This window comes from Petromyzon marinus, chromosome 2 (assembly GCF_048934315.1).
Source record: "Petromyzon marinus isolate PM22_M1 ecotype Great Lakes invasive population chromosome 2, UKy_Petmar_22M1.pri1.0, whole genome shotgun sequence".
Taxonomy (NCBI): Eukaryota; Metazoa; Chordata; class Hyperoartia; order Petromyzontiformes; family Petromyzontidae; genus Petromyzon; species Petromyzon marinus.
Window position 1 is genome coordinate 888,512 of NC_133668.1, and position 9,828 is coordinate 898,339.

At 39.9% G+C, this 9,828-nt stretch overlaps 1 long non-coding RNA gene across 4 annotated transcripts; it reads right to left on the bottom strand.

The window, feature by feature from the left end:
* Window positions 1-487: 487 nt before the first annotated feature.
* On the bottom strand, window positions 488-8,667 carry LOC116950295 (uncharacterized). 4 transcript variants are annotated; one of them, XR_012942580.1, is made up of 7 exons: window positions 8,571-8,667; window positions 6,045-6,154; window positions 5,763-5,879; window positions 3,793-5,440; window positions 3,518-3,649; window positions 2,588-2,732; window positions 488-1,967 (listed from the first exon to the last, which is right to left on the bottom strand). It is a non-coding gene; the product is annotated as an uncharacterized LOC116950295 (long non-coding RNA). The 4 variants fall into 4 exon arrangements; XR_012942581.1 differs by having other exon boundaries at window positions 6,037-6,154; XR_012942584.1 differs by having other exon boundaries at window positions 6,045-6,112; window positions 8,571-8,665.
* Between the last annotated feature and the right edge of the window lie 1,161 nt (window positions 8,668-9,828).

Genomic DNA, 9,828 nt, shown 5'->3' on the forward strand with positions numbered 1-9,828 from the left:
GCTAGGTTATTGCACAAAAGTAAAAAAAAACTCATTTCACAACGGTGATTTTATTCAGTAACTCAACATTTTTGGGGGGATTTTTTTCAACATCAATTAACAAAGCAATACAGAAACATTTAAACACATACATTTAACAATGTGGCATTATAGTTCCGGGAAGGCATACATGCTCACCTTAAAATGGTACTAAATTTGTTCCGTGTAAATAACGAGCCTTAAAAAACACAATCCTGCGGAGGGAGCTGGTAAGAACGTTGGGTTGCTCGGTCAATGGCCAGGGTGAACGGCGGCATGGTGTATTCCGCAAATATGCCCGACTGTGAGGGTGGGCACAAGCCGGCGTGAGTAGGTTAAACGTTGAGTTTTATAAGGGCACCACGGGGTGACCAGCCCCTCCCCACCCCCCACCCAGCCCCACCCTCCCCTTCCCACCCAGCCCCACCCTCCCCTCCCCACCCAGCCCCTCCCTCCCCACCGAGCCCCACCCCTCCCATTTTTGGATGCACTACGGACAGACACTATAATCCCCTGTGGGCTGGTGTAACCAGGTTCCTACCAGTAAAAAATTACCCCTCTTTTCAGCACATGGAAGGCCCAGAGGTCGTGGAAATAAGTCCTGATTAACAATGTTCGCACAATCCACTGAGTGAATTCCTGACCTCGTTTCAACCGCATTAGAACTTGAAAAATGCACCTAAGTGATCATTTCCTGGCCTTAATTATAATTTCAATTAATAGTTAGAATACACTTCCTTATACATGACTGCTCCCATTTAAAGATTGGAGCTTTCAAAGGAATGTAGGGATCAAAGAAACCTGCATATTTAACTATGGAAAAACTGTTGATACGTCCCAACTTTAACTCTTATCAGGCTCCAAGGTATACAAGGCAGTCTCTTCCATCCATTGTGCTGTAAGGGCCATTGCCCGAAACATCCCGTATTATATACTATAAGTTATTGACGTTTTGATATTTGTGCACTAACAGAATGCAGTATAACCAAATATTTTTTGTGCAGTAATTTTCACGCACATTTAAAAATAAATTCACAAGTACATGTAATATGGGCTTTGATAAAACTATACTCCAAGCATATAACCATGCTTTTAACTCATTCCCAAATATTGAATGCAGTGTCTGCTTTTGAACTTCGAACATAATTATACGAAAAAAATTCTGAAACCATCCTTCAACTCCATCAATGAAGTGTAAGTGCATTCGATAATTTCTAGAGATTATCATAATTATGATTACATCTGTCGATTTCGATGAAAAATAGTTACAGTATGGAACTGAGTGTAGTCATTAACACATTTGTTTACTTATGTTGTAACACACTTCATTTTAATTCGTGAGCATTTAAATCTCTACATAATTATAAACCTAAAATTATTTACGCACATGTGGGTATGCAATTAAAGACTGGCAGTGGTATCAGATGAGTCGTGTTAGGTGAATGTTAAGAATGACCAACAGAGGAGGGATGGAGTCAGTGGCACAGAAACCATTCAGGGGAGAATAGTAAGTGGACTGAGCCGATAGAAGATAACCCAGCAGTCTGTAGAACATCCTTGTCCTTTAGTCCAAGAACAGCCCAACACATGATGCGGCCCACAACCTGATTTCAAAATTATACAATGGACAGGTGTTATTGGGATGGGGAACGTGAGGTAAGCCTTCACATTTAAACACAATTCATATTGTGGTGACTAGTTGAGTGGTGAATGGTTGAAGGTCAGTTGGAGTATCGTTAAGGTTTATATACGAGGCACGTGTTGTTTTTTGAAGCAAGGTGTCACAATAAGGTAAGGTAGGGCAGCAATTCCATAATCCCTTCCTCCCAAGTATGCAATTATAAGTGACACTTAGAGCAGAGTTATCTGCAAAACACACCAGAGGGATGTGCGTAATTTCCTTATAGACATGAACAGCTGCATCACGGATTCAACCAGAGTCTGCACACCTGCAAAGAACACATTCCCGAGTCATGCTTTCATATTTAATTGAATACATTATTATGTAATAGTGTAATACAGTGCATGCATGAAACATCGATATAAAGGACTCAAAAAACATGTTTTTACACGCAATATTGAGCTGCTTTAGCTTATATTCTTAGTTTTTTTCAGTAAAGTCACGTTGAAGAGAAACAACAAAACAATAAAATATATATAAAACAATAAAAAAATTCTCACGACGTTTCGACCATAACTCAAACGGTCACCTGAAGATGACCGTTTGAGTTATGGTTTGAGTTATGGTCGAAACGTCGTGAGAATTTTTTTTTTATTGTTTTATATATATTTTATTGTTTTGTTGTTTCTCTTCAACGTGACTTTACCGAAAAAACTAAGAATATGAATTACTGCAGTCACGAAAGCTTTAAATCAAAATTTAAATCTGCTTTAGCTTATAAAAAATATATCAGTACCCATATGCTGTTACACACTTTTAAACTGAAAACTACTTTTTTAGAACTAATTTGTGTTTAGTTTGTCCTTCCCCCGCACCTCCGAGGACGGTTGTCTACATACAATGTGAAAGCAGTTCAACATACATGTAATAAAACAAATCTCTGCCTACCTTCACCAAATATACCGCTGGCCTCCTCTTGCCGCCGAAGCTTGACCAAGCCAACAGCCTTCAAGTGATTGGCAATATCTAGGATGATGACGTCCGGCACTGAAACACCACACAGGCTCTTCATCTTCCCAAAAAGGGTTTTCAACTGAGGATCAAAACACAATAAGTCATATTCTGATCTACAATTTTATTAACATGGAAAACTAAGTAACAAAACACAATTTAATATTAACATATTCAATATGCTCCATGTTTGAAAATACGCAATTTAAAACGAGGTAATATAACATTCAAAAAGGATTTTGATTTAAAGCTTTCGTGACTGCAGGTATTCATATTCTTGGTTCTTTCGGTAAAGTCACGTAGAAGGGAAACAATAAAATAATACAAATATAAAATAATAAAATTATCACGTTTCGACTGCAGCACAAGCAATCATCATCAGGTGTGACTTTAGCGAAATAACCAAGAATATTCAAAAAGGATGTTATCTAAATCTCATCAATGTTGTAAAACTTTATGCCAGCAGCAGTGAACTTCATCTTTGAGCAAAGTGTTAGGAGCCGACCAGAATGAGTATGAAATGTTAAAAGTTGTAACTGTTGCTTTATTCTGGGCTGCTTGAAATGGGGTGGCCATAAACTTGTATACAACCTGAATATCGTTCGGTGCCTGGGGGTTAGTGCAATCATTCACGAATAGTTTACAGCTCTCCCTCATTGCGGTGTAGTTGATTTTAAAAATCTAGGCATACACATAAAACCAGGTCGAATATTTAAAATGTTTTGCATATTATACATTACAAAATAAGTTAGTCATATTCTTTAGTATTTTGTCTTATATATAAAGAAATCAGTCTTTATTCGCACGAATTAGCACATGTCACAATATGAAATAAGACAAGGTGTGATGTAAAAAAATGTCCCTCACTCTTATATTCTCTCTCATTTGATACAAAATCAGGTTATCGATGTGTGTATGATTGGCATCCAACACAGGACTGCTGCTTTCAACACTGGAAACATGCAAACCCGAGTATTTTTTCAATAGCTTGGATTCAACCTGTGAATAAAAACAATTTGCATAACAGCTGTTAAGAATTAAAGAAACAATATTACAAAATAAAAACTGTGGAACTAAAGTCCCTTATAAGTGTGTTAAAACGTATACATTTTGAAAACAATGATTTGTAAAAAATGTATTACCATATTAATTTCGCTTGTCAGAGCTCTTGCGTTCACGAAACACTTTTCTAGGCTGATGCACAGCTCATTGCTTGGTCCATCAAAACTTTGTTGCAACATCCAACAAGCATTTTGCCCTTGAAGAGAATGAGCCTGTTTAGCTCGAATCATTTCATATGTGTCATGTTGACAAAAAATATTTTGTTCAGGAAGGAATGAACCAAGTGGTAGAGAATTCCGCCTGATTTGAGATGATATATTTTCACTAGAATTCCTCTGTTTTAACTCAAGCGAAGGATGCATGTACGATGATGAAGTTGGTTGACTATTGAAGTATTGCAAGTTTGAAGTGGCACTGTGATAAGGAGGGATTTGTTGACTGTTTGGTTCAGAAGTACATGATACATATTCACTTGAACTCCTCTGTTTAAATTCAAGTGAAGGATACAGGTACGAAGACGAAGTTGGTTGACTATTGAAGTCTTGAAAGTTTGAAGCGTCATTGTGATAAGGAGGGATTTGTTGACTGTTTGGTTCAGAAGTACATGATACATATTCACTTGAACTCCTCTGTTTTAATTCAAGCGAAGGATACAGGTACGAAGACGAAGTTGGTTGACTATTGAAGTCTTGAAAGTTTGAAGCGTCATTGTGATAAGGAGGGATTTGTTGACTGTTTGGTTCAGAAGTACATGATACATATTCACTTGAACTCCTCTGTTTTAATTCAAGCGAAGGATACAGGTACGAAGACGAAGTTGGTTGACTATTGAAGTCTTGAAAGTTTGAAGCGTCATTGTGATAAGGAGGGATTTGTTGACTGTTTGGTTCAGAAGTATAAGAATTCCGATTCCCATTGCTTGTTTGAAAATACTCAGGTGACGCATTCGGTTTTCTTTTCATGCCACCTAAATCATGCTGACTTCTGATAAAGGGAAATGAATGTTCATCTCTTTTATTTGACCAATCAATGTTTGGTTCATTCATCACATTTTCAAAGGCTTGTCCATTTGTACAATGTCCATAAAATAAACCATTCGTGGCAACAAATGGAATTTGTTCCCCAAGCAATGTACGGCTTTCGAGGTCCAATAAATGTTGTTGATGCTCCTTTTTAAGTTCAAGGTTATGACTGCTGTAAGAGATTGGTAGTGTGTCTGATACACGGGTTCCAATAGTAGAGTTTACTGTGTTTGGTATACGATAGCTGCTTAGTGATGTATAGTTTTCTACAGAGCTGAAAGATGACTTTATGTTTTTCTCAAACTTTGTTTTAGGTCTTAAACCCATGGCGGCATGAACTCTGGAATAATTTTTGTCATTAGTGTCCAATCTGTGTTCCCAACTGCCACTGTTATTTGCGGAATGCGAGTACGTGTCAAAATTGCCATTGTTTGCATGCAAATTATTCACCGGAGATTCCACTATCCGTGATTGAAATAATGAACTGTCAGGTGATGGCTCCAGAATTTGATTTGTAAAAATAGTGCCTTCATTCCTTAAAGATAAGAGAAAATTCGACTGGGATCTTACACCTAAATTATTTAACTTCTTCTCACTTGTCTTTTGAGTCATTAAGTTGTCGCAAACTTTCCTTTCAAAAGGATCAACAGTTCCTCTGATATTTAAGGAATTCCGAAGTGTAGTTAAATCATAGGTTTGTGTAGTTCTGTAAGAAATATAAAGCACATATCATAAGTTAAATTATACAAAATTAACCATAATTACTGAATGATCCAAATTAACATTTTATTGCATTTTGTAGAATTAAACATCTAGCACTATTATGGAATACTTTTTCATTAACCTTTATTAATGTTGCCACATTCCACAAGCAATACTTCACTCGTCGCACGTAGCCATGACCAATAAACTATAAATCCTGTGTAGTCCAACAATGCTGTATTTTCCACATACAAATGTATTAATAATAACATTCTGAATATAAACATAACCGTAACCTTATGGAGTATGCGTGTAGCATATCGGACCTGCATGTGGAGGTATCAAGCGATGGTTCTTCGTAGTCATTTACTAAATTGGAGACCATGCCAAACATGTCAGGGCCATCCTCGCCAATGTAAAAGTCACTGGAAGACATCCGCTCGCTGTAAAATGAAACGAGGCATCAATTCGACTTTAAAATCCTAACACATGTTGTGCCCTACATATTTTACATTCACTTGCAGTAAGGAATACACATGGTTTTTAAAAACAATGAGCTCGAATGCAGCATGAAAGCAGCTGAAGATGTACAAGACTGACATCATCACCTGTCTGAAGGCGATGGACGTGCGTTGGTTGCACTGGGCTCGTCCGTAACCGATGACCAGCGGTGATACTGCAATGACGGATTCATATTGGGCAGGTCTGAGAAATCGCTCTAAAGAAAACGGGAATTAAAAAACAACTTTTATTATTACAAGGCGAGAGGCCATTTCAATACGTATGTTAACGCAAGGAAGCCACCTACTGTACTGTATTACAATTAACTTGATTTTGTAATCCAAAATAAAGGTTTTTTTGGGATATAACTAAAAAAACCTGTATTGTGGATATTGGTCGCTAAAGCATACATGTTACATTGACTTTGTAATGTTGAGGCAATATCCTTGCTGGTTTTCCTACACGATTTAACGTCACTGCATGTGTTCTACGGTGCCAATATACAGTAGTCTTGTTGTTTTTCTGTGCCGTGCGTCTCCTGCGGTGAATGTCCCGCAAGGGCCGACATCTTCACCAGTCTAAGGGGCCATCCATTGAGTAGGTACGCAAAAAATCTGTCACAACTTGTTGACCGCTCCCCGCCTCCCTGGAGGCACGCCGACTTTTTACACCCCCCCCCAACCTGAGTACGGCCGATATTTAATCCACGCAGAAACGATCAAGAATTAATAATATGAACGTGTTCAAGCAAACAGATAGTCCACCGCCGGACTATCTAATTAATTTGAACATCGTCAGTAGACCCCCCATACGCAAGCGAACGCGTTTGGGTTCACCCCCCCTCCCCCCTCCACGCGTAGGGACTCAATGGATGGCTCCTAACCAGGGGAAACGCTCTCGGCCGAGTCTCACGACGCATTCGCAAGAGTGTCTTGCAAAGTCTTCGCAATAGGGGGCGATGATTGCCAACGTGGATTCGGAATTTTAAAAATATGAGAATTTTGCAAATCTGCACCGTGACGCGGGAACCCAGTGTAGTCTCAAGAACCACAATCCAACAGTGGATTTGGCGCAATGGTTGTACATGTCAATGGGTTCCATAACCTTCATACAATTATACACAGGCGGAGTTTTATACTTATATATTTGGCAGGTGTTCGCTGTCCCTCAAGATTTAGGAATCGTGTGTGCGTATAATTAAACGATTATTAAAAATTGTGCCCAATTTGGGGGGGGGGCACTGCCCTCACGCATTTACAGCAAACCCTTAATAGTCGCGGATTTTTTTCTTATAATCGTGTTTATTTAATTTTATATACAGTATTGGCGACCACCCCTAAGACGGGTTTGCGAGCGCGTCAATGTTGCCCGCCACGTGCCCGCTTCTCCCTCTTGAAAGCAAATCGATGCATCGTGTCGCTAAGTTATAAGCGTGCAAAACAAACGCGATCATGTGTAATACAGGGTGTACAAATATACGAAACGGAGATTATTACGCTGTTTAAAAAGAAAAGACGATAATTATCTCGTACGATGGTGAGAGATGGCGGCGAAGGGAGGCTTGCATCTAGCAGTGGAGCGACCATGGCTGGCTGATAAAATACTTTAATGTGCACTCGCAAACATCGCTCAAAAGGTTTCGACAAACTGCGGGCGATGAAATGTAAATGTTGCAACGACGTTGGTCTTATGCTATAAATACTATCTGGGTTCGTTGATTTTGCAATTACAAATGGTCCGAGATGGGTCAATCCACTGCTGGATGGAGGCCAATTCCACATCCCTCTAAGACCCAGCGATTGAATACTTTACAAGTGTTGTTACGTTTTAGTTAACCTGTTATAACAATTGGTCTGCCAAATAAAAAACATACGTTTCGTCGTAAAACGAATTAGTAATTGTTTTAAAAAAGTGAGGACGGGGTGGGTTGTAAGGCGACTAATATAAAACTTGAACTCAGATCTTGTCGTTTTAATTACTTTAAATAAACTATTTTTAAAAAAATAGTTACCAGGTAAGGCACACTGCGCTGTATAGATAAAAAAAATGTATACAAGCTATAATGGTCACAAATGATAGCTCAACGAAGTGGCTTTACCAGGTGGAAACGTCAAGCAGACAATTGCTTTAAACGTGTTGATGATAAATTCGTTGAAATACTGCGTTTAAAATCAAACTTTCCCCCTCGCGTAAGCTGCGTTTATTCAAACAAATTAGTTTTAAATTAGAATTATAAAAACAATTGCACACTCGAGGCGGAATAGCTAGTTTTAGGCTAATAAATGACAAGTAAATGTGAAATTTTTACTTTTCTCCGCCACACGCCACGTCCGCCGCCATTTGACGTTGGTGGTTCGAGAAACGGATGGAAAAGCGTGACTCGTAAAACTTAATTTCATTGTTCACATGGCATTAAATCTCACAAATACGTTTACTATAACGCAATTGGAGTTACGATAAAAAAAATTCTGAAAGAATGCAAAATTAGAAATATCAATGTTTAAGATCATGCATACACGATTATCATAAAACACAGCTTTTTAACATAAATACGTGTTTACATGTGTACTGCTGTGCAAATACTACACTAACTCTATACACAAAAAAGTTTGTTACTTTAAGATACAATTTACCTCAGCGATCCCGAAATTCAAGGCTGCATACCGCTCCATGGCGTCTGCGTTCTGCCGCTAGCGCGCGAAATGAAGAGGAGGGGGCCACCCCGACCCCCCCCCCCACAGGGGGCACCACCCCCACCCCACCGGGGCACCCCCCCCACCCCACCGGGGCACACCCCCCCACCCCACCGGGGCACCACCCCCACCCCACCGGGGCACCCCCCCCACCCCACCGGGGCACCCCCCACCCCACCGGGGCCCCGACCCCCAAGGGGGGAGCCGGAGGGGCGCTCCCCCTGGAGCGGCGCGCACGGAGGGCGTCAAAAGACCCCGCCCGGGTTATAAAAAAACAAAACCCGGCGCGGGTCCATGCCATCTGTGGGGCGCCCCGCGGTGGCGAGACGTCAACTCCGACGTGGGTTCGATCCCTGACCCTGACGGCGCCTGCTGCTGCTGCTGTATATTTGGAGTTGGCGGTGTCTCTCTCTGTCTCTTGTCTTCCCGTGGATTCTTCTCCGGGTCCTCCAAAACACGCGCTTAGAGTGTTTGGTTGCTTTAAGTGCCCACGTGATGATAATCCACTTGGTTGAGCTATCATTTGTGATAGGTTGTTTCTGACAAAGAAGCTAATGGCTCAGTGGGCCTTACCTCGTAAACTAAATAAAAAAAGTTCATTAGTTTGATAATGTCAATAATCGGAAACTACCTTAAATCTTTATTGGCAAACTTAACAAATCTAAGACGACCAAGCTTTTTGTTGCCATTGCAGCAGCACCGACGTTTTGGAGAAGAGGAAAGATTACTTTTACACGCTTTAATTTAACTCACTCTGTTGTTGTTGTTGGCGTTGTTGTATCCTGAAATCTTGTAACACAATTTTAACCCACTTCCCAATGTGGTATCGACTGCAAATTTTGTATACTTATGTCATACTGATGAAAATACTATATTCTATCATTAAAAAAAATATATTTTAAACCTTTTTTATATGTTATGTTTCGGCTTGGGTCTAATTGTCTGAAGTTTCCTGTAATTGCCCACGGTCCCATAAGTTTTTTTTTTTAAACATTACTTATTTTCTTGGGTCTTTCGGTAAAATCACGTAGATATGTTCAAAGAAAATAACAAAAAATCGCAACACAAGCCTTCGTTAGACTGCCTCAGCAGCTTTTCCCCTCCGTGTTCTTCCTCATGAGGACCGCTTGTGTTGCGATTGACACGTCGTCGTTTTTAGTTATTTTTTTGTGATTTTCTTTGAACCTATCCACGTGAC